The 26213-nt window shown below is 42.1% G+C and overlaps 1 long non-coding RNA gene across 6 annotated transcripts in view; it reads left to right on the top strand.

The window, feature by feature from the left end:
* The window catches only part of LOC120404917, a 57236-nt gene that overhangs the window by 15050 nt on the left and 15973 nt on the right, over nt 1-26213 (top strand). For all 6 annotated transcript variants that reach the window (XR_005598255.1, XR_005598253.1, XR_005598252.1 and 3 more), the window contains exon 2: nt 24365-24512. This is a non-coding gene — a long non-coding RNA (uncharacterized LOC120404917). The remainder of the gene's footprint in view (nt 1-24364; nt 24513-26213) is intronic.

Raw genomic sequence — 26213 nt, 5'->3', positions numbered from 1 at the left:
TGGAGTAATAATCAAGCCTAATGGTACTTTCAGTTCAGAGCCAGAACAAGATGGGATTTCTTTGACTCAATGTGAAGCAATACAACTGTACTACAAAGTCCCCATTACTCTACCACAATCTGGAGACTAAGGCTACATTTTCAAAAGTGGCCACTGATTTTGGGAGCCCAACATGAGATATCTTGGGCCTGATTTTCAGACATTTTGGGCATCCACAGCTCTAGTTGAAGTAAAAGGATGATGCAAGTGCTCTGTATCCCTGAAAATCAAGTCCAAAAATTATCAAATTGGGCATCCAAGATCATTGGCCACTTTTGAAAATATAGGCCTTAATCCTTAGGAAACTGGATGTCGGCCAATTCTGAGGTGGGTGTCTCCTGGAGACTGGTTATTGCAAAGGTTTTGGTGAAGCTCTTTCTTTCAGAGGAGATTCTGGCTTAGGGATATCCGTTTGCCATGAGTACTGAGTGGCCTTATCTCCCCACCTCTGGGAAACAGCCCCTTTTTCATCATCTGGACACTTCAATGAGAGTCAGCTTTCCCAGTTGCCAGGTCCCACCCCATTCCACACCTCAAGAGTCAGTATGGAAATATTACATATGTTTACAGCAGAGGTGGGGTGAACAGGTGTAGCCCAAACTAGCTTTAGCTGAGGAGCCAGGCAACTGGTTATTACATGCAGGTAGGGAGAATGAAGCTTTCTGCCTGTCTGGAGTAAGGGGTTCTATTTCAGCAGAGCATAGCAGGGTTAGAAAGATGCGAGAAAGCTGAGGAAGGATTGATTTTGTAGAGGGAAGGGGAAAAAAGGACACCGTGCTACAGTGAAGCTGTGGGCCACGTGCTGAGCGTAAGCAAGTGGAAATATTCAGGATTCATCTTTTGTACTTTGGTCCAATTTGCTGAGGGCTGAGCATTCTCATCCTAAGAGTTAAGGGATTAGTTCCTGCAGAAATGGGATATGGAGCCTCACCCCAACAGGTCTAACTCAAATGCGGCCTAAGTGTCTAGTACTCCAAAGCTACCACTCCATGTCCAACTGGGGCCTATGTGAAATGAGTGAGAGATCCAAATCCGCCTCTCAGAGGACAAGTGTTTCCCAACAGACATGGGAAGGGCAGCATGGGACATTTTACATTGCTTGGTACCAAGGCATGGTACACACTCAGAGAGGGTGGAGAGGTGATTTCCACCAGAAAATCAGCTGTATGTCTTGTGTCTCTTGTGTCAGAGTGTAATTGGAATGAGGTGTGAAAGCAGACATAAGGGGTCAAATTAAAAAAAAAACGGTTGTGATTTCAGATAATTTAAAAGATATTCTTTATTTCATGGTCACTTCTTCTTACTTTTGTTCATCTCTCCATATTCGTGAGTTGAAAGGCAAGGAAAATAATTCCCTCAGAAATGGTATCAGACTGAATACTTTTTGGACTGCTTTGTGTCCTTTCATCTAATCAGACTGCTTTACTTCACAAAATACTTGGGCTACAAAAGATGCAGCTTCTTACGATTATAGAATCCTTCTCTAATCTCCCAATCAGACTTTCATTACCTTGCATTAAAAACTATCAGAAATCCCACAACAGGAAAGAAATCCAGCTGTTGTTCTGCCTGACGCATTTGCTCTCCTGTCAAACAGTGTGAGGGGGGGAGGGGGAAATGTAGATTCAATCTGAAGATATGTAAACCATTGAACTTTATCCCTTATTATACTTAAAATGAGGATCCTATTGATTTTGTAACTGTATCAAATGGAACTTTAATAGAACTTGTCTAGACAGCATGGTCTAGTGGATGGGGCACTGGAAGAGGAATCAGGACATAATAATAGGAGATATACCAATCTCCTAGAACTGGAAGGGACTTTGAAAGGTCATCAAGCCCAGCCCCCTGCCTTCACTAGCAGGACCCAGTACTGATTTTTGCCCCAGATCCCTAAATGTTCCTCTCAAGGATTGAATTCACAACCCTGGATTTAGCAGGCCAATGCTCAAACCACTGAGCTATCCCTCTGGATTCTACTCCTAGCTGAGCCACTGAACTGCTCTATGACCTTGCATAAGCCCTCCACCTCTGTTTCCCCTCCCATCCTTTATCTGTCCTGTCTATGATTCTCTAAGTTCTATGGAGCAGGACTATATCTTGTCATGTGCTTAGCACATCAGCCCCACATCTCAGCTGGGGTTTCTAAGTGCTACTGTAATACATAGATTCATCATCATAAATAATGTTAAGTGGTAACATTTCAGAATCCCAGTTCATTTTTTCAACATAGAAATATTTTAGATGCTTATCATTATGAGTACTGCATCCTCTAGTTCCAGGGTGAAAGCATATATTGTCAACAGCTCAAACAGTATTTGCCATAAGTTGGATCAAATGTATGACATTTTTGGCACAGTGAAAACCATGTGGCAAAGATGTATCTATTTTTTTTAAATGATTGAAGGTGTTAATCCTCCTAATGCATGTAAAGACATGATTGATCAAAACCAGAGCCAAGCTAGTCTCTGCTCCTTGTACCATATATGTCAGTCACCAGAGGGAACCAGACTCAGCAATGAGGGAAATAAGGCAAGGAGAGGGACCAAATTATTTTATGTTCCTCCTACTTTGTCACCATCTCTCACGCTTGCACCCAGCTGTCTCAGAACTGTCTGACACTTCTGGACACCTGCCTACTATTTTATTCTCTCAAACAATTCAAAGGGAAAATAAAAGAAACTCGTAATGTCCCTGGGGGGGTTATTGTAGTAAAATGTATACCTCTAGACGGGGGGGCAGGGGAAGATAGTTGCCTCACTCCAACATAGCCATCATCCCAGAACTGGATTTTCTTTCCCCTTTGGGCCAACATTTTCCTGTGGTCGTCCCCAAAGAGATTTATTCTTCGTAGTGTGTTTATAAAAGTGTAAATAGGGAAGAACATGCATCTTGTGCTCGGCCATTAAGGTGCACGTGTCTCTCTATGTTGCAGGCTACATGGTTATACAGGTGTAACTGAGGGCATTATTCAAAGGCAACAGGTCTGTCTGGGCAATTCAGTTCACAGAACCCCTCTCACCGGTGAGAAGAAGAGCCCAACTTGATTGTCAGTGGCTGAGTTGTGGTGGAAGGGCTGGCTCTTTTAGATAAACTATCTGTTCAGCTGTAAAGGACTTAGTCATGAGTAGCCTTGGGGGTAAAGATGCAGGACGTGTCCCCTTACTCCCATGGCTACCCAGATCCCAGGCCATGCACAGGGGAGAGCAGTTGACACTAAGCTGCCACTCCCCCTTCCCACACTGGACAGTGGGGAGTAGATGGAGCCTTGGCTCCACTCCCGCATCACACCAGCTAAAACACTTGAGCCAGTGCAGAGTGGGAAGTTAGCTGCATCAAGAAAATGGTGTGTGCAGTTTACTCTCTCTGTGTAGGAAAGGGAGAGTCTGACTCTCAAATCAGCCCCAGTTTTGCTCCTGAACCAGTGCAGCTACATGCTGCCAATTACTCAGGCAAAGTGTCAATTCAACTCAAATTGATCAACTCATCTACCATGAATCTAAGCTGTGAATCAGGGGAATTTTCTGCGGAGCACGTGAGATGGTGGTGGGTGCAGACACACCTACTAGTCCAAAAAGAAAAAAAGTCAGGATATGTTTCCATTTGTCCAGAATCTACCTGTCTGCTGTCAGAGATACTGATAAGAGGCCAATTTCAGAATGAGAAAGCAGCTGATTTCCACCTGTCCTAGATCAGATTTAGTTCCATAGGGAAATAAACTAGATTAATGTTGCTATAGAGGAGGAAATCAAAGGTTTATGTTGTATAAGACCTTTCAGTAACACCGTTACATTCATACCTCATGTCATCCTTTTATAACCCCCTCTTAGCTATGAATGGCAGCAACAATGTTCAACGAAAATTGGATAGGGCTCTCTATTGACCCAGAAGAAAAATAAAATACACCAAATGTTCATTTCTGATAACTTAGCATTGCTTTAGTCAATGCCTTACTGACAATCTAATAACCATGAACACATACATAAGCAGTATTTCCAGTCCCAACCCATGAAATTAAGTAATAATTCCAAGCATAAAAAGTTGTTTCATGTTCCCCACCCACTTGGAATACTAAAGTTAAATTCATATATATATATAGATATAGATATAGATATAGATATATACACACACACACACACACACACTTACTTACTCCATAATTGAGATTAATCTTAGCCTTTCATCTATATGTGTGTATGTGTGCGTGTGTGTGTGTGTGTTAGATTATGCCAGCCCACCCCCATGGCTGCAATTTTATATAGGGTGGGGGAGTTTATTTTAATTTGTAATATTTAATGCACAGTGTGAGTTTAGAAGAGAATACTCCAGGCGTCAAAGAGACGTATGGTACAAAACAAAAGAAAATGTTTCTATGACTGTTTTAAATCTCTTTGAGAAACGATGAATTGAAAGGTACCGTATACCTAGTGCTGATATAGATTACCAACAAAGAGCTGACTCCATTAGGTCACCAATTACATCAAGGCAACAGAAATGGCTATTTAAGCTTCAGTTACAACTTCACAGCTTGAGCCATCTCAACATCATTTATTTACTATAATACAGTTCTCAATCAAATACCTTTTACTGGTTATATAGCTCTGCATATGACTCCCCTGCATACCATTCTGTTGAATGGTCTGGAAAGACCTAACAAATAGCTAAGGGTCAGTCATGTGCTTCTGCCCTGGGAGACAGTGATTTAAAAGCTCAATATAGCAGTTTGGTTCCTCTACTTGGACTGTAATTTTAACACTAGATGACATAACAATGCAGGGAATGAGTTTTTAAAATGGAATGAAAAATCATTTCTCAACACTTTTTAATTCACCTTTCTTAATGCGCGCACTTAGGAATTTCGGTTTGCTGGCAAAATGCTAAGGACCAGACCCTCAGCCTCATTTAAATCAGCATATCTGTTTTGAAGCTGATGAACTATATCAATTTACACAGGGCTGCTGGAACAATTTGTATAGTGGGGGTGCTGACAGCCACTGAACCAAACTGAAAACCCTGGATATCATTGGAGACCACTTCAAGCCAGGGGGTGCGGTAGCATCCCCAGCACTCCTAGTTCCAGCTCCTATGAATTTACCCCAGCTGAAGATCTGGCCTTAGCATTTTGCCATAAAACATGTTTCGATTAAAAGTCCCTCTTCATTTTCTTCCCTCAAATGTCTCAAATGTCCCTGATGTAAGAATGTCCGGGATTTCAGAAGCTTGAATTTTACATTTTTTTATTCCTGAACTGATACAAGTAGTGCCCTGCTAGGGAATATTTTTGATTCTCCACTTGCACATTGGTTTTTGGTTAAGCTCTATCCTCAGTACTGCATCATTTCTAGCCCAGGAAATGAAAGAAATTAATATAACTGGATTTATGTGGCACTGTATGTCCCCACTAGATTGGTTAATACTGAAAGGGCAAAAGCATCCTCCAGAGTCAATTCTGAGCTGGGGCCCTAAGCCCACAGGAAAATACGATCATACAGACATGCCTAGGTCAAAGGTCCAGTCGAGCACCCTCTTTTGGTCAGTCATCAGATTGCTCTGATCCCATGTGTTTTAAACCAGTGGAGTCTGAGCAGAGCCCATGCATAGTCCCAGTCTTGGGGTCCATCGGCAAACTCTCAGGGTGCAGATCTTCTGTCTACCACCTACTCCTGAGATCTGCAACCACCTAGCCCCCAGCGCAGCCCCTAGAACTAGTGCTGATTCCTCAGACCATAGCTTATAAACACACCATCTCTCAGAACTCCCACCATGGTGTGTTCTGGGGTTAGTTTACTTCTTCAGCGGTCACATGGTAGGTATAATGCTTAACACTCACAGACAGACCTTGCGCAAGATTCTAAGCCACCATTGTAATGCACTTAACAGGTAAAGCACAGAGAAAACAACAAACATCCTGAATACAATGCTCCTCAGTCCAGCTGTCTCCTCTCTTGGGAGACGTTGGAGGACCATATGAGCTCAGGTAAGCAGGGTTCCCTCCTGCCTTAACAGGCTGCTGCAGCAGCTTCTTTCTACTTGCCCTGGAGAAAATGTCCAAAAACCCAAAATAGATCAATTTCTGCCCTTTTATAACCTTCCTTTCCCTTTGTCGGGGAACTCCTGAGTCAGTCACTTCAGGTGATCCCAGACTCCCGCCAGGTGACTTTATTTCCAGATGACCTCTCCGCTGACAAACCAATAGTTCTGGGTGGGAGTGAATCTATTGCTTACGGGGGTTTGTATTTGAATAGGGGACTATCCCAAGTTAATAATCCCCTATTGGTAGCCCTGCATCACAATACCTTGGAATTTCAGTCCAAAATGGAAGCAAAGAGACAGCAGAGACTTGTGATGGGTCTGCAAAGCAGGAGACTACAACTCCTATTGCACTTCCCTTTTCCCTACCCAGATAAGTGGAAAGGTCCTGAACTAGGTGGTGGCCGGTCTCTGTTTGGGGAGTGGGAACCACATGGCAGCTGGGAGCTGGAGAGAAGCCCAAGCAACTGTGGACAGAGCCTTATGTGGCTCAAGCTGAGAGTGCTGGACATTACAGCTGTATTCAGATCTGTGTTGGACTTATGGGAGAGCAGCAGCAGCTGGGCAGGGAACCAGTGCAGAGTGGCCCAGTGAGAGACACTATCTGAGCCTGGCTTGGAAACCCACAAATGCTTATGTGCTTGAATGCAGACTGGACTGCAGAGGGCACTAGGCCTGAAGAACCCTGATTCTCAGTTGGACTGCCTAGAGACACACAGAAAAACCAGCTCACTTTGAACAGTAACTGTTTACACCTCTGTACTTAAAACCTTTCCCTTAGCCATGTGTCTGAGTGGTTACTGGGACCCATCAGGGCTAGCACCTACAAGGCCTAGCTGCTGAAGCACCTGCACCTTGGCAGGGGGTTAGACTAGATGACCCATGTGGTCTCTTCTAACCTTATGATTCTATGATTCTACAGTGATTGTCTCCAAGATGCAGTTCACCTGGCACACGACTGGCCTCCTAGGGGTTTGGGTTACAGAGTAACCCCACTAATTACAGAAGACAACTAGCTCCCACATTCAAAATAGAGTTTGCGGTCTGATCAGTCTCACAGAATTCATATATTATATGGAGAGATTCCCCAAATCATCACAGCTAGTTCTTTCCTGCAGAAGCTGTTTAACTGACAAGTCCCACAGCGAAAAGCTGTCTAGGATTATTTACTGAAGAAGTGGGGTTTAGTCGTCTTTACTATGCCCAGGGACTTAAAAGTTGCATTTTGTAGGCTTTATTTATTATAGTATTCATGAGCCTGCAGACTGACAGCCGACCACCAATTAAACCAGAAACATCAGCGCCTCCCACATGCCAAAGCATGTTACATCATGCGAGTGCCAAAAGGTGAACAGGCAAATAAATACAGACCTGGATGTGTCTGTTCCAAAAGACAGAATCTGTGAAAAAGACGGTGAGGCAGTTTCAAGAGAATTCTATCTAGGTCAGGAAGGTTGTAATAAGGATTTTTAAATATTTGCTGTAAAAAGGTATCTCTACAGAAAAGTTATGTTAGCTGGGGACTAGGATTATACCTGGTACCGCTTACAGAACTGACTGAAACTATCCCTTTATGGGTCCCCATTTTTGTTCTGTTTTTTGGCTAAACCCAAGATTTACTAGGAATTTTCCTTATTTGGCTCATGTCAACCTCTTATAATTTAATCCAGCAAAAATGATGATGTTTTGTTCTCTCCCTATGTGAATGGAGAAACTATAGTCAGGATGGGCAGGGTTGGTGTCCCTAACCTCTGTTTGCCAGAAGATGGGAGTGGGCAACAGGGAATGGATCACTTGATGATTATCTGTTCTGTTCATTCCCTCTGGGGCACCTGGCACTGGCCACTATCGGAAGACAGGATACTGGGCTAGATGGACCTTTGTTCTGACCCAGGTATGGCCGTTCTTATGTTCTTACATAATCAACTGAAAAAATCCTTTAACCATTAAATTCATTGGCACCACTTCCATTGACTGGAATGGTACAGAATCGGGCCCGGGATATTTCTCTGAATTGACCAAATGTTTCCAACCATCTCTACTTAAGGGCATCCATAGCCATTCCATAGGTCTCAAGTCCACTTGTGGACATGCCAAACAATGAAGACGGTTGTTTTAATACCACTCCTACAGCTGCAGTCTCCATGAGCCTGAGAAGAGAGCATCACAGGCAAAGCTGGCCAGAAAATGTCAACACCTCCCACTCCCCCTGATTTAAATGCTAAATGGAAATATACATTTTTAACATTTTGTCTCAAATTTCATTTTTGTCTGCTTTGTAGTCAGTTCTAGGTTTGAGGAAAAGTCATGCAGTGAAATGACAAAGACACTTGTTTATTTCAGAGTTCACTGAGGGCAGAGATTCTGAAGGGACCCATTTCTCTGTACAGAGGTGCTCCCTACCAGCCTGACCTAATTATGGTCAGGCCTATGCAGTACTGGGCTTGAAGGTGTAGGTGCCCCAGAGCTAATCCATATTTTGAAGTGAGGAGCCCCGTATGAGATCATTGTTTCCGCCAGTGGTCCTGTGCAGATCCGAGTCATTCTGTGTCTTTTGCTAAGTACATTGCAGTCCTGTAGCTGCAGGCCTGCAGTGATTAGAGAGTGGAGAGGCTACAGAGGAAAGCAGAGGTGCTTGTGGAGGCTCAGTCAGTTCCCCTCAAACGTTAGCTAGTAGAGGATGGAGAAGCCACAGGGGTCTCTTCTAAACCTCACTTCTGCCTGTGATTATCTTGGGAAAGGAAAGTGATATCTGCTGGCCCAGTGGCGCCCATTCCCAGCTGAGAGCTTGGTTTTGTATAGGGCTGGATGGAAATTTTCCATGTAAACAGTTTTCAGTGGAAAAAATGGTTTTCCAAAGTGTCTGCTTTCTGTAGAAAATTTCAGCTCTCTCTCAGAAATCCCAAAACCTGAAAAAAATGATGCCTTTCCAACCCAAAAAAGTGGGGCTTTTTTTGCTGAAAATGTTCTGGTTTGGGTTTTTCTGTGCAGTCAAACATTCTCTGCAGGATATTTCTATAATTTTTTTTTATTTGTGTCCAAATTTTCCATAGAAAACCCGCCTCAAATATTTTCTGACCAGCTTTGGTTTTGTAGCCATCAGCTGGCTCTGGTTCCCCAGGCTGAGGAGATCTTGGTGAGATCTGCGCCTAGAGATGTTGGGGAAGGCACTACATCTCCTCTCTATCACTCTCTCACAACCATACAGGGGCTGAGGAGAGAGGAGAGAGAGTCTAGGAGTTCAGCTTTTGGGTACAGGTTGTGTGGCCACAAAGTAACTCTGCAGCTTCTATATCCCTCCTCAGGATTCAGTTAGTCCTCTGTGGCTATGGTCATGGTCATGGTCCATGCCTGCTGCTGAGCACCTGGTACAGGAAATGATCTGGAAATGCCTGGTGCTGCTACCTTCTACAACCCTACTGCATTCTCTATTATATTCAGTGACTACAGGACTGTTCCAAAGACCACTGAAGTCCTTTTCATTAAGTTTTGGGTTAGCCCCTGAGCTGGCTTTTTAGGAACTGTGACAATATAGTGGCAATGTCTTAAATCTGTTGTTGTTGTTGTTGTTTTACACAGTCTTCCATGTCAATTGCGCCCGTATGGCCCTATCACCTATTCTCTTCCATGTGCTTCCCAATGTTCTCACTTCCATGTAGAGCTTCCCCAGGCTCTGGAACAACCTGGCTGCCATACCAGCATGCATATTCCCAGTAATCCTAAATGGTTCGTTCCACAGACACACTGCCTTGTACATGCAGGATTTGTGGTCATATCTCCTAATACCCATAGAAACTTTAAATCAATGTATGTAAACCTAGTTTGCCCTGATCACCATTGAGGACTACAGATCAACGTAATTGTAACCCTTCTGCCCATCTGAGTTGGCAGTATCAAGGGCCGGGTTCAGTATCTAGGGGTTACGTTTCAAAAACACAATGCAAAACCGGCTCGAGCCCCCACTCAGTGACCTGGGATAATTACATACCACCCCCCGGGTGCCTCTAAGAGGCAACACTTCCCCTCTCGCAAGCACGGAGTCTGAGTGTAGCAAAATCCTTTTAATAAAGGAGGGAAACAATGCGGCATTATGTTGGGGAAACAGCACAAGCAGGATTCATAACACAAACCATGAGCAAAAGACTCACCCCAAGTAAGTTTGACAGTGTCCTTTTCCCCTCAGGGTCTTAAGTCCAGCAACCCAAAAAATCACCCAAATTCCCAAAAGTCCAACACCCCAAAAGTCTCTGTCCCTGCTCAGTGCAGCCCCAGAGTTCAAAAGTTTATCTGCAGAGTTTTACCTCCCAGCCAGGGTGGAAATGGGGGGGGCAAGGGTGTTAAGGGGCACCTTACATGGTCCGAGGCTGAGTGCCCCACCTCTCCGTGGGGTTCTTCTGCATCCTTCACCACGAGCCACTCTGCCAGCCACTTTGCTCCACCAGCCGCCCCATGAGCTGCTCCAGCTGTTTTGCGAACTGCTCTGCCAGCCGCTCCACTCCACCAGCCATCCTGTGGGCCACTTCAGCCATTCCATGAACATGCTCCACTCTGCCAGCTGCTCTGCTCTGCTCCACTCCACTCACCATCCCACAAACTGCTCTGCTTCACCAGCCACTCAGCAATATATCTTCAGCGCTCCCCCACCCAAAAGCACTCAGCACTTTCAGTTCTTAGTAATTTTAGCTCTTTAGTGATTTCAGCTTGTAGTACATAAGAACATAAGAACATAAGAACATAAGGTCCATCTAGCCCAGTATCTGTCTACCGACAGTGGCCAATGCCAGGTGCCCCTGAGGGAGTGAAACTAACAGGCAATGATCAAGTGATCTCTCTCCTGCCATCCATCTCCATCCTCTGACGAACAGAGGCTAGGGACACCATTCTTACCCATCCTGGCTAATAGCCATTTATGGACTTAGCACCATGAATTTATCCAGTCCAAACATTGTTATAGTCCTGCCTATTAATTTCATTTGGTGACCCTAGTTCTTGTATTATGGGAATAAAGTAAACTTTTTTTTATCCACTTTTTCTCAACATCTCATGATTTTATATATACCTATCATGTCCCCCCCTTAGTCTCTTTTTTTCCAAACTGAAGTCTAGCCCCTTTTTATCTTTCCTCATATGGGACCCTCTCTAAACCCCTAATCATTTTAGTTGCTCTTTTCTGAACCTTTTCTAGTGCTAGAATATCTTTTATTTATATAAGGGCAATAATATATTCTCAGTCTTATTCTCTATCCCCTTTTTAATTATTCCTAACATCCTGTTTGCTTTACTCCAAGATCTTTATCATGTTGTATGTATAGTTGGGTTATTTTTTCCAATGTGTGCATTTTTTACATTTATCCACATTAAATTTCATTTGCCATTTTGTTGCCCAATCACTTAGTTTTGTGAGATCTTTTGAAGTTCTTCACAATCTGCTTTAGTCTTAACTATCTTGAGTAGTTTAGTGTCATCTGCAAACTTTGCCACCTCACTGTTTTTTCTCCAGATCATTTATGAATAAATTGAATAGGATTGGTCCTGAGAATTTACCATTAATTCCTACCCTTTGTTCCCTGTCCTTTAACCAGTTCTCAATCCATGAAAGGACCTTCGGACCTTGTCAAGGACAGGTTACAAACCTTGGTTAATAGTTCTCCTCTAGTGACACTTCTCTGTGACAGTTCCTCAGATTTGTCACATCATAAACTCCTCTTTGGCTTTAGTAGGGGAGCCTCAGTGCTGGTACACTATTAGCCCCCAGTGAATTCAGCTCAGCAGCCTCTAACTAGACTCCTAATAGAATCAAAATTAGCTCTGATATTCTACAGTGGGGAGAGGAGGAGGTGCAATTGGTGTTTCAGGCCCTCAAAAGAGGCCAATACCATCATATACACATACCCATCCCCAACCTCTGTCAATCACTGTGTTTTGGAACCCATGTCCCTTGTCTGGCAAGTGCTACTTAGTTGATGGCGAGTCCCTCTGTCATAAAACAGTTCCATTGTCCTTGAGTCACATAATCAGGGTAACAACACTTTATGCTTCCTGCCCCAATAACAGAGATGCTGGGGATCCCACAGCAGCCAAAGTGACCATTTAGGCTGTTGTGGGCTCATGCTAGGTGGGGTGGGTGTGCCTATGCAAATAAGATCAGCCTCTGAAGTTCTTTTCCACAACTCGTCACAATTCACCACCAGATGTCAGGGTAGAGATCATCCTGACTCTGCTTACATCATGTTTACATTATTTATATAAAACCCAATATACAAGACCTCTATGGTGCTTACATATGGTTTCATTCATTTTAATAAAGTGTCTCTCTTATGTGTTTTATTCCATCAGCTTTTGTAAACTTCTTATTCAAAACAATCACTGGCACAAGGATATTGTGTTATCCAAGTCTAGGTCAAGCAAGACTTACTTGATCTCATCCTATTTCCATAATAATCTCTGTCATTTCTAAAAGAATAAGAAGGTAAGGGCACTTTTATTGCTGCAATAAAAACAGCAAAGTGATCTTCTGATGGCACTTAATTAGATTCATTTTATCTTCTTTGACTGAGCATGACATACTGTAACCCTTATTTATGAAGTAAAAATGAATGTCTTATGGTTCCTAACACAATTGGAGAAGAAATTACCATGGTATTCAGCTTAATCTGTGTTTGTATCTGACATAAATGATCTTAAGATAAATTACAGGAAATTATTTTCTACTCCTGGTAACCATAACAACAGATGAGAATTGGTCTAGTTCAACTTACTGACTGTTCCTGGACTCTTTAATATGTAATAGAAGTTATAAGACAAAAGCAATCCACAGGCTTGCCTTTTGTTTATGCAGGAACAATCACTGAGGCACTGAAAGATAATTTTAGGTTAAAGTTAAGCTTCAGTCTTCCAGCTCTTCGTCACACACAGGGCAGAATATATTGCTTTTCCAAACCAAGATGGCTTAAGGAGCACACAATGGATCTACCACAAAAGAGGACACATGGCAGGCATGAAAAACAATGACACCTGCTTGAATTATGGGAAGCAAGAAAAGATTATCTTTTTTTTAGACAATGAAGGAACATGATAGGAGTGTTCTGGGTGAGCAGAGAAGATCAGTTTTGTGGGATTTTAGGAAATATCACAGATCTGAGCAATCCACACAAGCACATTGCTTAAAGCAGAACATTAATATAGGACGATGAACACATCAGCATAGCAATCAGATGCTAAAGGGAGGGTTCTGAAGAACGGGGAGCTTTTACTAAATTGAACAAAGCAAGATAGGGCTCTGGAATAGATGAGCTTGGAAATCTAAGGTGAAAGATGGGGACTTTGACTAGACTTCGGACTTGTTTTTTGTATTGAATAGGTTGTTCGGGATCAAGTACCTGGAAGCTCCCTGGAGGATGAGAATGGAACTTCTCCAGAATATATTGGACAGTTATGTTCATAGGACAACACTGTCAAAGCCTCTGTTGTGAATCACTTTTTGCTTCCAATTGCAGTCCTAAGTGCTGTTAATAAGGAAGGCGAGCTCTGGTCACTGTTCTGAATTGGGTGCAAGTTCACAAACTTGTACCATATAATTTTAACCTGTTTTTCTCTTATCCAAATTTCGCCTTCCAGAATGTTAGAAAAAAAAATTATATATCTGTATTCCTACTGGTCAGATCCTAGGGTCTGGCCAAGCTGTGCTCAGTGCAGGATGTGGAAAAATGTGTCTCTAAGCTACATTTCTGCTCTTCTGATCTTTCAACTGGTCAGGGTTTGGAACCTGGAGCAACTAAGAGTAGCTAAACGCTTCACTGAATTATGTTGGAAGCAATATTCCCCTATGGACCTTTCTGTTAACTGGGACTGCTGGAGCACAAGGCATCATAGCCTATTCCTAACATGCTCCCTGCAACAACTGTAAGCCAGCATATGATTCTCCCACATTCGAGCAGCATAATGTGACCTTAGATAGTCAAGGATCAGACCACAATTCAGCACCACTGGGCTAGCCGAACAGATGCAGCAATCAGAAACATGGACCCAGCAATCAGGCAGGAGCAGAAGTCAGTGGCAATTTTGGGGAGAAGAGGGACTGAAGGCAGCAGCCAACTGGGCAGTGCTGATCAATATGCCCACATGGACATGGCTTGGGTGCAGTAGTTTGGGTGGCAACATAAAATTTGGAAAAGCAGCCATGTAGGCAGACAGGGAAGAGGCAACACCAAGATGACAGAACGGATCCTAAGTCAGAACTAACTGGCTGCCTGGCATGTGTTTAGGAGGTTTAAATATGCTGGCAATCTGGGAAAGGAGCTGCAGCTGCATGCCAGCCAGGGGCGGCTCTATGTATTTTGCCGCCCCAAGCATGGCAGTCAGGCGGCTTTCAGCGGCATGCCTGCGGGAGGTCTGCTGGTAATGCGGATTCGGTGGCATGCTTGCGGGAAGTCCGCCGGTCCCACGCCTTCAAAGGCAGGCGACCGGCAGGCTGCCCCCCGCAGCTTGCTGCCCCAGGCACACGCTTGGTGAGCTGGTGCCTGGAGCCTCCCCTGGTGCCAGCCATGCATAGACATAGTGGAGAAGAGAAAGAATGAAGAAACAGCCCTGTGAGTAATAAGAGTTGGGTCATGGTGGAACCACAAAAACAGTAGAGGAGGGACAGATCTGTTAAAAGCCTTGCAGATGGATTGTTGCAACACTTTGACCTCTCAGCCATTACTAATACCTCACTTGGCACCACCATACAAAAGGATTAAGAATATGGGACAGATTGTGCAAAATTGTAATGCCTATGGACATGTATTGAGTTGACCCAACTGTAGCAACAGTAAATTGATAATAACTAAACCGTCTAATACATCAAGTAGGCAGGAGCAGGACAGCTCATGAGTTGTCACTGCCATAGTGCAAGACAGGACAGACAAACAGCCACAGACCAGGGTTGGCAGGGACTGTACAAAGCCCAATATTTGCTCCAGACTTTAGAATAGAAAATGGGAGCCTAGCTTCTGACACAAGCAACAGAACAGCAAGAATGGATCAAGAATACATCGGCACGGCAAGCAGAGAGCATTTGGATTTAGGATGGCATGACATCATATAATTGGATGGTAGAGGACAAACAGCATTGGGTGTGTAAGTCAAACTTTCTCATGTGTACTACTACTATACTGGAAAAGGCAAAACTCAGTAATCATGGGCCATGCAAATCAGACCAGCCTGTTGAAGTCAATGATTTATACCAGCTGAGGATCTGACTCATGATTATTGAAGTTAATGGAACTAAGTCAATTTACATTCACCAAAGACTGGTGCTTTATGTTTGTTTCTTTTCTTTCCAAAGACCTTACAATAGATAATAATAAAAAGGGATGATTTCACCATAGAGTCATTATTCTCCTCAGGGAAAATTCCATAGTAACCGGCTAACTATAATGGCTCTTCATTTGACTTCGAAAGTACACCTTTCATCTTAAAAGTATATAAAGATAAGTGCATAGAATCTGAGAGCTGTGTAGAGAATGAAAGTTCTGGTTCATGAAGGGTTCTGAGATTTCAAAATTGGGCTTTGGTCCAAACTGGAGCAAAAGCAAAAAAAAAATTGGGAAGAATAAATATATATATAATGTCAGGTTGATTAAAATGTTTCCACATGTGACTTTTTAAAATGTTGTATTATATTACCATATATGTATTCAAAGTTCAAAATGAGATAATACTCAAAATGAAATAGATAATACTTAGTCCTGCCATGAGTGCAGGGGACTGGACTAGATGACCTCTCAACGTCCCTTCCAGTTCTATGAGTCTATGAAATGAAAAAAAAAATCAAAACTTTTTTCCATTTTTCTTCAAAAAAAAAATCCATCAAAATCAAGCCAATTCTGTGAACCATTTCAGTCTCAATAGCACCACATATTCTCAATGGAATACGGTTCTGTCAAAGTTTCTCTGACCAGCTTGACTGAGTAGTTCTAATCCTTGTAGTCCAAACAAACAGAAGAATGCAGTCGGCACATGCAATTATCTCTGAAGCAACAAATGGAAAATCATTGCTATGAGAAAGAAAGCAGCCCTATTTTAAGCTAATTTCAACATAATAGCGACTTCCTTTTCCGTCTTGTGCAGTTCCTCTGCATAATTTCAGAAACCACAAATGTTAAGTGATTTTATCCAATAGACCAGATGTACTCCTTATGCCTGTCAACAGACAGAAGATTTGAGGGGCTTTAGTATTAATGTATGATCCAAATTGCCCCTCCCACCATGGTGTATGGAGGGGGCTGGGGATTTTCCCCCCAGCATGTTCAGAAACAACCAGTCTGAGCCTAGATCTTTCATAAATAAACAAGACCAACAGTAATATCCTACTTAAAAAATTAAGGAAGAAAATTCCTGATGATGGCAATGCCGTTTCATGATTTATAAGAACAGTTGCATTCCGCCCTAATTTCCCAAGTGAATAGCAGCTGCTCTTCGGTAAAAAGCTGTTATCATTTTATCTGTTTTACAATATGTCATGTATATTTTGCCAATCACATTTTGGCTCTCATTGCAGTGTCTGCTGTAATACAACTGTAGGCTTGTTTAATCAGCTCAGCATAATCTTTGTGCTTTTGACACTAAACACACACACACACACACACACACACAATTCAGTTGTCCAGGCTGTTTCCTTTTCCCTCGTAAAATAGAGACATACCATTCCATCCCTTTTTGAAGCAGAACTAGTCACTGAACCCCATTGTTTGGTTTAAAATGGATAGCACAATATGGTCTGTAGTTTTTACCTGGCACATCAACTCTTCATTACAAAAATGGTTTGAATTGGTGTTGCTTCACATTTGTTTTAAAATAGGTTATTAAAAGTCAGACATAGCAAGATGCTTGCAGTTGTTGTGTAATTCAAACCTTCAAATCAAAAAGCTTCTTACAACTTTGTACTTGGCCAAATAAAGACTTTCATCTTCACAGGTTTAGCAATTTATTCCCAAAAAGCTCATCCATCAATCTGTAGATTTATTTCCCTTGAAAATGTCTGCTCTTCGCTCTTTCTGTCATAAGCACCTCTTATTTTCAAGGCTTCTGACACCAATTTACATGAAAATTCCTATTTCCAATATCTATTCACAAAGAGAAACATCCAGACTGAATTGAGTTGACTCTGTTGTACAGCTTTGTTATAGAGAACTGGTGACAGGTTTGTGTCTTTTCGGCATTTCATTTTCTGTTGTTACATTGTTGCCCTTGTCATTTGTTCCTTAGCGAAAATGGCCATGCGGGTACATGATCAACACCTGTGACCTGCACATAACAATTCCGAGCCCGTGTCAAGGAAAGACAATCCTTCACATTTTGGGGGGGGGATGGGGGAAACACCATATGCACAGTGCTTTTCATTAAAACAAATCCAGAAACCAAGACTTACACTAGACACCATCTCATGTTCCATTGTATCAATGTCAACAGTTCTGCCCCAAACCTCTTATTAATGCCACAAAGGGTGACCCTTTCCGGCTACTTCAAGCATGGAGCTAAAGTGAGGAGCCTAACAGTGAACCACATACGAAGGGTTTCTGAACTAATCTTTCAGAGTGATGGAGACTAAAAAAGAAGAAGCCTTTACTGCCAGAGTGAGCCAAGAAGGATGATGCTGTGTAGCCCACTAGTGAGTGAGTGTTATAGGTCCCTCTCTGTAGCCAATCCACAGAGGGCAGGAATTTCTTTAAGCCAAGGCTCTAGAACCTTGGCTATTCAGTTCAAATGATAAACTTCGTACTTTTATCCCCATAAAAAAGTCAGTGAAAATTTTTACAAAAATTTTAAAAAGCTAAAAATGGATCTGTTTCGAATGCTGCAAAATAGAAACAACTTCATATTTTCTTTTTTTGATTACAGCTACAAAATAACAATTAATAATTAGAAGCTTATGACATTTCTCTTTTTGATTGTTCTGTTTATTCAGACTTTTTTTCTGTGAGAAGCCTGCATGATAGTAGTTTAAAAAAGGCTGTCCGCCCAACTCACCAAAGGAGAAAGGAAATGGGGAGGCCAAAAGAAACACTTTAAAGATGCCCTCAAGATAAACATCAAGAGATGTCACACACTGGGAGACAGTAGCCCAGGACAGGGATAACTGGCAAAGACTTGTCAGAGAGAGAACGACCATTTTTGAGGAAAATTGCCTAGCCTGGTCGCAGAAAAACGCCAGAAAAGACAGACGACTGTCATGCAGCAATCATGGCCCAACCCTGCCTTCCAACACAGCCTGCCACATCTGCCAACGAGCCTGTGGCTCAAGGATCGGACTCCTCAGTCATCAAAAGGACCCATAAAAAATAAACAGCTGTGAAAGAGATCATCCTCGACCTTGAGGGATCGCCAACAAATTATTCAGACTTTAAGCCAATAAAGGACCTCACAAGATTCATAGCTATCTACCTTCTAATATTAGGACTCATCCCTATGGTACAGAATGCCTTATACTGTGTGGAGCTTCAGTTATCAATATGGCACATTGGGGAAGAGAATCAGATTGTGTGTGTGTGTCTGTGTGTGTGTGTGCGTGTGAGCAGTTTACAATGGAAAGGCTGTGGACCAAATACTCCACTGGTGTAAAAACGGGTGGACATCCATTGATTTCATTGGAGTTTCATCCATTTACATCAGAAGAGAATTGGCCCGCTATTGGAAAACTTTCCTCTTTTGTCTCATAGACATTTGTTCCAATACCACCAGGAAATGCTTTCATCTTCCAATGCATGATAATTATAGTACATCAAGGGGCCAGGAAGGCACTGAACTACACCTTACTTGTCAATGGCTTTTGATATTTTAATGCAGTGTGTTCTGCTATTGCTTCTATTGGCTTTTTTGATTTTCATCTTTGCACTCCAAGTGTTGTTATCCCCTGTAAAGCACAAGCAAGCCATGCTATTTATATGTATGGCAAAGAACTCTGCCTTACCAATCCCTCTTTTCCTTGCCCTTCAAAAAGAAATCCGAGGGACCATATAGGTCAAACTGACCCTTTCATCTAACTCACACAAGCCTTTGAAGAATGTCAGTGTTTTATGTTTTGTGTTTCCTAACTGTTTCATTTTTAAATCCATCTGCAATACCAAGTTGCTGTCAATAATCAGTAAGTTCTTGGTTGAATTCCTTCTAGTAGCATGAAGTCTGGTAGTTCCATAAATGATTTTCAAAAGAAGAAATCTTAATGATTTACAGTTTAAATGAGATCTTGTTAATATATTCTATTTTTTGTATCACTGATCATTAGCAAATAATTATTCCTTGCCTAAATAATCAAGTCTCTATTATTATCATTAGGTCCCAGTTGCAGTAGGTGCTAGAATGTGTCAGGGTTGCATTGTGCTAGGCCCTGATCATACATACAACAAAAAGATGGTCCCTGACCCAAAGAACTTATCATTTTTGGCCCTGATCCAGCAATGGATAGCACACAGACGAACTGCTGAGCTCTCATGCTTGACTTCAAGTCTCTGTATAAGCACAGCAGTCTGCCCCTCATGCCGTCAGATGATGGATCAGGACCAAAATATATGACAAGAGACAACAGATTTATACAACTAGCAGACAGGGATGCACCAGGTAGCAACGATATGATTATGGTTAGCAAAGGAAGCAGAGTCTTGAGGAGGGTTACGGAGTATCAGCTCTAAACTGTTCTGAGCCACTCCGCCATATCATTTCTTAGCCCAGCTGCAAGAAAATAGCACAAGAGCCAATCTGACTCATCTGCTCATCTTGTCCCAAGAAGACTGCGATTATTTAATTAATGGGCAAAGTAAGGATGTTGCCTGGTGTCTAAGTAAACAATAAAATCAAACAGCTTCCTGGTTTATTGGTCTGTAGGGTTATTATAAGCAGTAGAACAACTAGCCGGGTGGCTTGTACATATTGATTCCCTGCCAGTGTGTAAAAGTGCAGATCTAGACACCAGTGTAATAAATCTAGGTACCAGAGTGACACAAATCTTTGTTCTTGAGCTATGTGGCAGGTAGTGCAGATGGGAGATGAAAAAAGATAAACCAAGATCAATAAATCTTTTTTATCAACGTGTTTGTGGGACACATGATCACTCAAGGGAAAAAAAATTAGCCAACTCTAGGAAAGTCCAATTAAAAGATTTTCTTACCTCCACCGCTGTAATATTTCTCACTGTACAGCAAGGTCGTGCATTTGTTTAGCATCCTAAACAGGTAGGATCCACAGGAAAGTTCCAAGGTGTTTTCATGGAACCAGTGGGGAAAATGCTTAAATCCATCACTTGCTACAAGACCTTCTTCCTAGTAAATCTCATAATTAGAACTATCTGACACACTGGTATGGCCCCATTACCATAGTATCTGAGCATGTCACAATCTTCTATGTATTTATCCTCATAATGAGGTTGGGCAGTGCAATTATTCTCATTGTACAGATGGGAAACTGTGACACAGAAGATTAAGGCTATGTCTATGGTACCCATTGTTCAGTCTACGGGGTGGGAATAAAAATGCGCACCAAAGTGCTGCACTTTAACTCACCCATGTGTATGCCGTGAGTGGGAACTAAAAGGTTCCTCATTAACATAGTCCTGTTTGAAGACGACACTAACATGAACTAGGAATCTTTTAGTTCACACCCACATAGGGGAGTTACAGCCCAGCACTTTGATGAGCACTGGTCCCAGAGGCCAAACTGGGAGGCGTTGTAGACAAGCCCAAGTGACTTGACACAGAGCACATCTGTTTAGAAGAGGGGCTCAAATGCAGGTCTCCCAGGTCCTATACGAGTGCCCCAATTGTTAGACCATCCTTCATCTCTTCCTTGACTTTGAGTGTGAGTGATTATAGGAACAGAGATGATAGGAGCAGGGAGAGGAGAGATCACAGAAGTCTACTGTTGTAGACAGAAAGGTGAGACTTATTTAGAGAGGGGAGTAAATTATAATTTAATTATAATGTTATGTATCTGAATTGATAAATTGTATCGATAAATGATGTCAACCAGGTAATAATGCAAATGGAAGGCATTTTGGCTTCTCAGTCATGGCCAGCATTAAAGGGGGGAGGAGGGGACAAGAAAATCAATTTAAGCTCCAGCTCCGACTGCAAGTAAAAATTTGGATCAGTTAGCAAGCCAGGCAGCTTTGGTTCTCGCATCACTGCTTAGACTGCTAGCTATTTCTGAACCAACTGGAATTGCTGTTGCACCATATTAGCTGCTCAGGATGGATGGAGCCAGCTGGTTTCTAATTATAAAACATCATTTCTTAGAGGAACAGTTAGATGTCTCCCTCTCAACCAACAAAACACCTGTCCAGACCACTGTTGTTTTGTACAATTTTTGTTCAGACTTGTGTGTATGTGTGTGATTGAGTGTATCAGAGGCCAACAATATGTGAGTGGTTGTGTCTCTGTGTGTAACAATATATAATATTCTAGGCCTGAGTCTCCTTTCACTTACACTGATCTTGCACTGGTACAACCCCAAAGATCAGGAAGGCACAGACAGTTGACGCACTGTTGTCATCTCTTTTAGCCATAGTGTGTCCTCAAGGATTGCACTCATACTTGTACCTAAATCTAGCAAGGCTTATATTCCCTCCATCCACTACAGAACCTTCGGGCCAGTTCTGGATGCAGTGTGCTGTTCCAGAGGTGCAAAGCAACTGCATAGCAGGCTTAACTGGCTTTTTCAGGATTACCCCAATGTACAGAAATACTCAGGTGCCCCTTCCCTCAGGCAGAAGTCCTGGCCAGGGGAAATACCATGTTCCTATGTCCAATGATTCTTAGTAACTAGAATGGCTCCATGGAGGTCTTTAGCAGCTGGCATAAGCAACTCTGAAGCTGCTTTGACTTTAATTCTGGACAAGATGGGAATAGGTGGGACACATTAAGGGAGCTCAACGACCCTCTTTGCACTCTCACTGCTTCTAAGCTGAGGGTCGGGATCTCTGTCTTTAAATAACCCTGTCAAGGCTGATTCCCCACTCTGTCACTTTGAGTGCAGAAGGTGGGGGCCCGCAAGAATTCTAAAAATTAATACTGATCACTCCGGGCTTGTATTAAACTCCCAAGGTCACAGCTTCTCTCTGACCTTGGATGGGCAGACACTGCCACCACCCAAGTGCAAGAAAAAAAAACCCTTTTGAGAACCCAGGAAGGAGTACTTGGGAATTTCTTCCTGTGGGGTACCCTCAAGTCCTTTCACCCCTGCTCCGGGGAAGAGCTGAGAAAGAAAACAAAGGAAAACAGCTATTGTCACCAGCTAATTAAACAACATGCACAAACTTCTTAGGATACCAAAAATCCAATTCTGTTCTTAAAAAAGGTAAATTTTATTAAAAACAAAAAGAAAGAAAAAACATCTGGAACTTAGGATTTTGCTAGGTTTAAAAAACCCACTTACAAAAATAAAACATCAAGAATAACTTTCTTGAGGTCCAGCTTAAAGGTTACAAGCAAACCAAAAGCATTTGGGGTTAGCCCAGAAGAGTTGACAAGCCAATAAGAAATAAAAGAAAAAACCCTAATCACATCTTCCTAGACATTTCCTGATCTACTTACATATCTGGGGTTTCAAATGAGGAGTTTTAGGTACGATCTGATGATTTCAATATCTGACAAAAAGCTTTTTACAGCAATGTCTTGACCCTGTCTCTGCTCTGTCCTCTCTCACTCTGGAGAACAACAGACAGACAGACAAAGGGAATTTTTTTCCCCAATTTTAAAAAGTTCTAGCCCTCCCATTGGCTCTCTTGGTCAGGTGCCCACTCACTTCCCTTTACTTATGCAGGGAGACTTTTTAACCCTTTACAGGTAAAGCAAGTAGAGAACAGCTACCAAGAGGGGTTCTATAGCTAACTGGCTAGCTGGGTGTTCACAAAAAGGAATTCCCCCCCCAATTTATTACAAACCCCATAATGTGGCATTCATTAGCCACAGGGTCCCCGCCAGGACTCTGTATTCACTAATAGTAAACAAGGTCCATCTTCCCTGTGTACCTTAAAGAACCTCCAAAGGAACATTATATCCCATCAAGTGCTCTTATTTCTGAGCAAAGTCTCTTCCCTTTGTGTATATTCGGTGCAACACAATGGGCCTTGGCTTGTCCATCTAGTGGAATAGCATCTGGAAAGTCTGAGCTAGGATGATCAACTCTCCATTACAGAGCTGCTGAGTTTGAGCCAATGCAAAATGATCTCTAAGTGGATTTTGTAGTATATTTTCCCCCACTTTGGACAATTTACATCTTCATCCCTGTCTAATTTTCCTTGCAAAATAATCCTTCACTTCCCCCTCAAATTGCATTTCTTGAAAATAGTAATGCATTTGGAATCTGCTTTATGCATATCATGCCTTCCTCATTTCATTCTTCCTCCAACAATCAGCCAATTTAATAGGCTTATAGATTATGTTTGAGCCCTTTCAAAAAAGAGGTTTATGCTCCTAATTTCCTTTAATAGTCAATTTTCATTCAATTTTTCCTGTTTTCTTCACTCTCTGCAGACTGTAATTTAAGAGTTCATTTATATTCAGATTTTCCTTGTAAGATAAGTTTATTTTGGGGGGAAAAAACAAAACTCTTTTAACTTCTTTCCATTAAGAGAACAAGAGCATAAATGATTTTTAAAATGTTCTGTTTCTTGCTGGCGCCGCACTTAAATGGAAAAATGTCACTCTCTTCCATTATGTTCGTGATTTTTAAAAGGGGGGTAAAAAAATTGTACCTGCAAAGAGCAATCAGCCATCTCTTATTGCAAGAGAAAAGGCGTCATTAAAAATAAAAGGGAGAGACAAGTACATATTTAAATGAATGATCTGATGGGAGGATACATGAGAATGATTTGTGTGTCTTGAAGCTCTGCTGTCACTTACGTTACACTTGATGAGCACTTAATGAATGTTCATAGTAAAATTTCTTGTATTTATTTTGCCTGAAGGCTACAGCCACTTTTAGGGGACAGAGTTTAACGGACTTTTTTTGACTCAGTAGATACAGCGATACATATAGATCCTTTCTAAATGCATTACTGTAATTATAGATCCTTTTGCCATTTTTTTTCATGAATGTGTGTTAAGGTAAATATTATTTCCAAGAGGAGATGTGTGTGGTGCACAGATTTTTAAAATTGACATTTAACCATGCTGTACTGTGTTTTAGTTGCTAAATAATCTTATTCTCATTATCTATGATTTAGCATTTGTACAATGCAGAGTACCATGGGTGATTGGTCATTACTTTAAAGCAATTAACTCTTGCATTTAACAATTATCTTATATCTATTCAATATTTGCAGTAAAAAGAAAACAGAGCCTGTGTAAATTGCATCCTACTGCCGTCTTGTCTGCTGCCTGCAATCCCAACCCCCATCTTCCAAAATAGAGACACCACATCCCACGTCCTCTCACAACAGGCTGCTCCACACAGTGGGGAGGCATCCTCAGGTAAGCCTGCAGAGAACCCCAGAGAGGTTCCAGCTAACTCAGTCTCTGTGCATGCCTAATGCAGCTCCACCACAGAGGGAGTAGAGCACTGTGGGGCAAATCTTTGGAACCAGACTGTCCAGGCCCTGCCCCTTCCCACCTTCTGCAAGCTGCCATGCAAGTAGCTTCTGTAGAGTGCAGCACAGCACTGTGCTGGAAAGTGCCCCACCCTGGGTAGGTCTCTGGAAACCAGCCCTTACCATTGGCAAAGCAGAATTACACCACTTCTACTGTCTAGGAGACCCTCTAAAGCCACTGAGGTCATGGCTGCTTGCTGCTTACATGGAGCTCGCCTGATGATGATGTAGCATGTCATAATGGTAGCATGAGTTCGGGATAACTGAAGCTGTCAATCTCATGCTGGTCATCCCAGCGGAGTGCCAATAAAACTTCCATATTACCCCACTGACTTAGTGGGGGGAGAGATAGCTCAGTGGTTTGAGATTTGGCCTGATAAACCTAGGGTTATAAATTCAATCTTTGAGGGGGCCATTTAGGGATCTGGGGCAAAAATCTGTCAGTGATGGTACTTGGTCCTGCTGTGAAGGCAAGGGACTAGACTCAATGACCTTTCAAGGTCCCTTCTAGTTCTATAAGATAGGTATATCTCCATATAATAAAAATAATAACTTTAAGCACATGCCTAAGTCCCATTAAAGATAATCAGGAGTTCTTCCTGATTTTCTCCATTGTAAGTGAAAGGAGAATTAGGCTCATAATGCATCCGACGAAGTGGGTATTCACCCACGAAAGCTCATGCTCCAATACATCTGTTAGTCTATAAGGTGCCACAGGACTCTTTGGTGCTTTTACAGATCCAGACTAACACGGCTACCCCTCTGATACTAGGCTCATAGTGTGCAGTGTCACACAAGTACCTCCCAACATACTCCAGTCACTCCTAATCCTATCATATGTAAGTCTAATATCATGAATACAATAGTCTCTGCTCAGTTAATTTGGGCATTGCACTTCTTATCATCTTTGATCAATTCACCTAGATTTGGGACCCAGTCAAGTTGAAGGATGCGGTCCACTAAATCCCATCCCAACTACAATGTTAATGGAGCCTATGCAAAAATTACTAAAATGGGCGGCTTTTTGGTTAATATAATTAATTTTCAATCATCATCATCTCCTTTTATAGATCACTTCCCACCCATAGATCTCGAACCACTCTACAATGGAAGGTAAGTATCATAATCCCCGTTTTCCAGATAGGAAAACTGGGACATATAATTCAATCACTGGCAAAAGAGGTGAAGTGACTTGCACAGAGCAGTGCACTATCCACTAGACAATATTGCATTCCCAAAATGTCTAATGAGGAGCCTTTGGGACAGGGTAAAGCAGGTCCTTCCTTAGTTATAAAAATTCTAACTCAAAAAACAAATAGAGAAAACAAGTCATTTCCAGGCAACGTGTTCCTGTCAATGACAAGGCTTTTCCAAGCACAGTGTGACCTCATTGATGTGTATTATTTCCTCCAGGATGTAAAAGAAAGCAAATAAATAAAAAATGCCACCAGTCTTCTGAGGGATCACCTTTTCATCTGTCACCTTTTCCCCTTTACATAGCGTCAGGCCACCACAGGCAGAAGCAGCAGCAGAGTTTTGTTTTGGAGAGTTCTTACCAATCAGTTGATAAAACATAGATTTTATT

Source organism: Mauremys reevesii, linkage group 4 (genome assembly GCF_016161935.1).
Source record: "Mauremys reevesii isolate NIE-2019 linkage group 4, ASM1616193v1, whole genome shotgun sequence".
Classification (NCBI taxonomy): domain Eukaryota; kingdom Metazoa; phylum Chordata; order Testudines; family Geoemydidae; genus Mauremys; species Mauremys reevesii.
The sequence above is the reverse complement of the archived record's forward strand: the minus strand, read 5'-3'. Positions and strand labels throughout refer to the sequence as shown.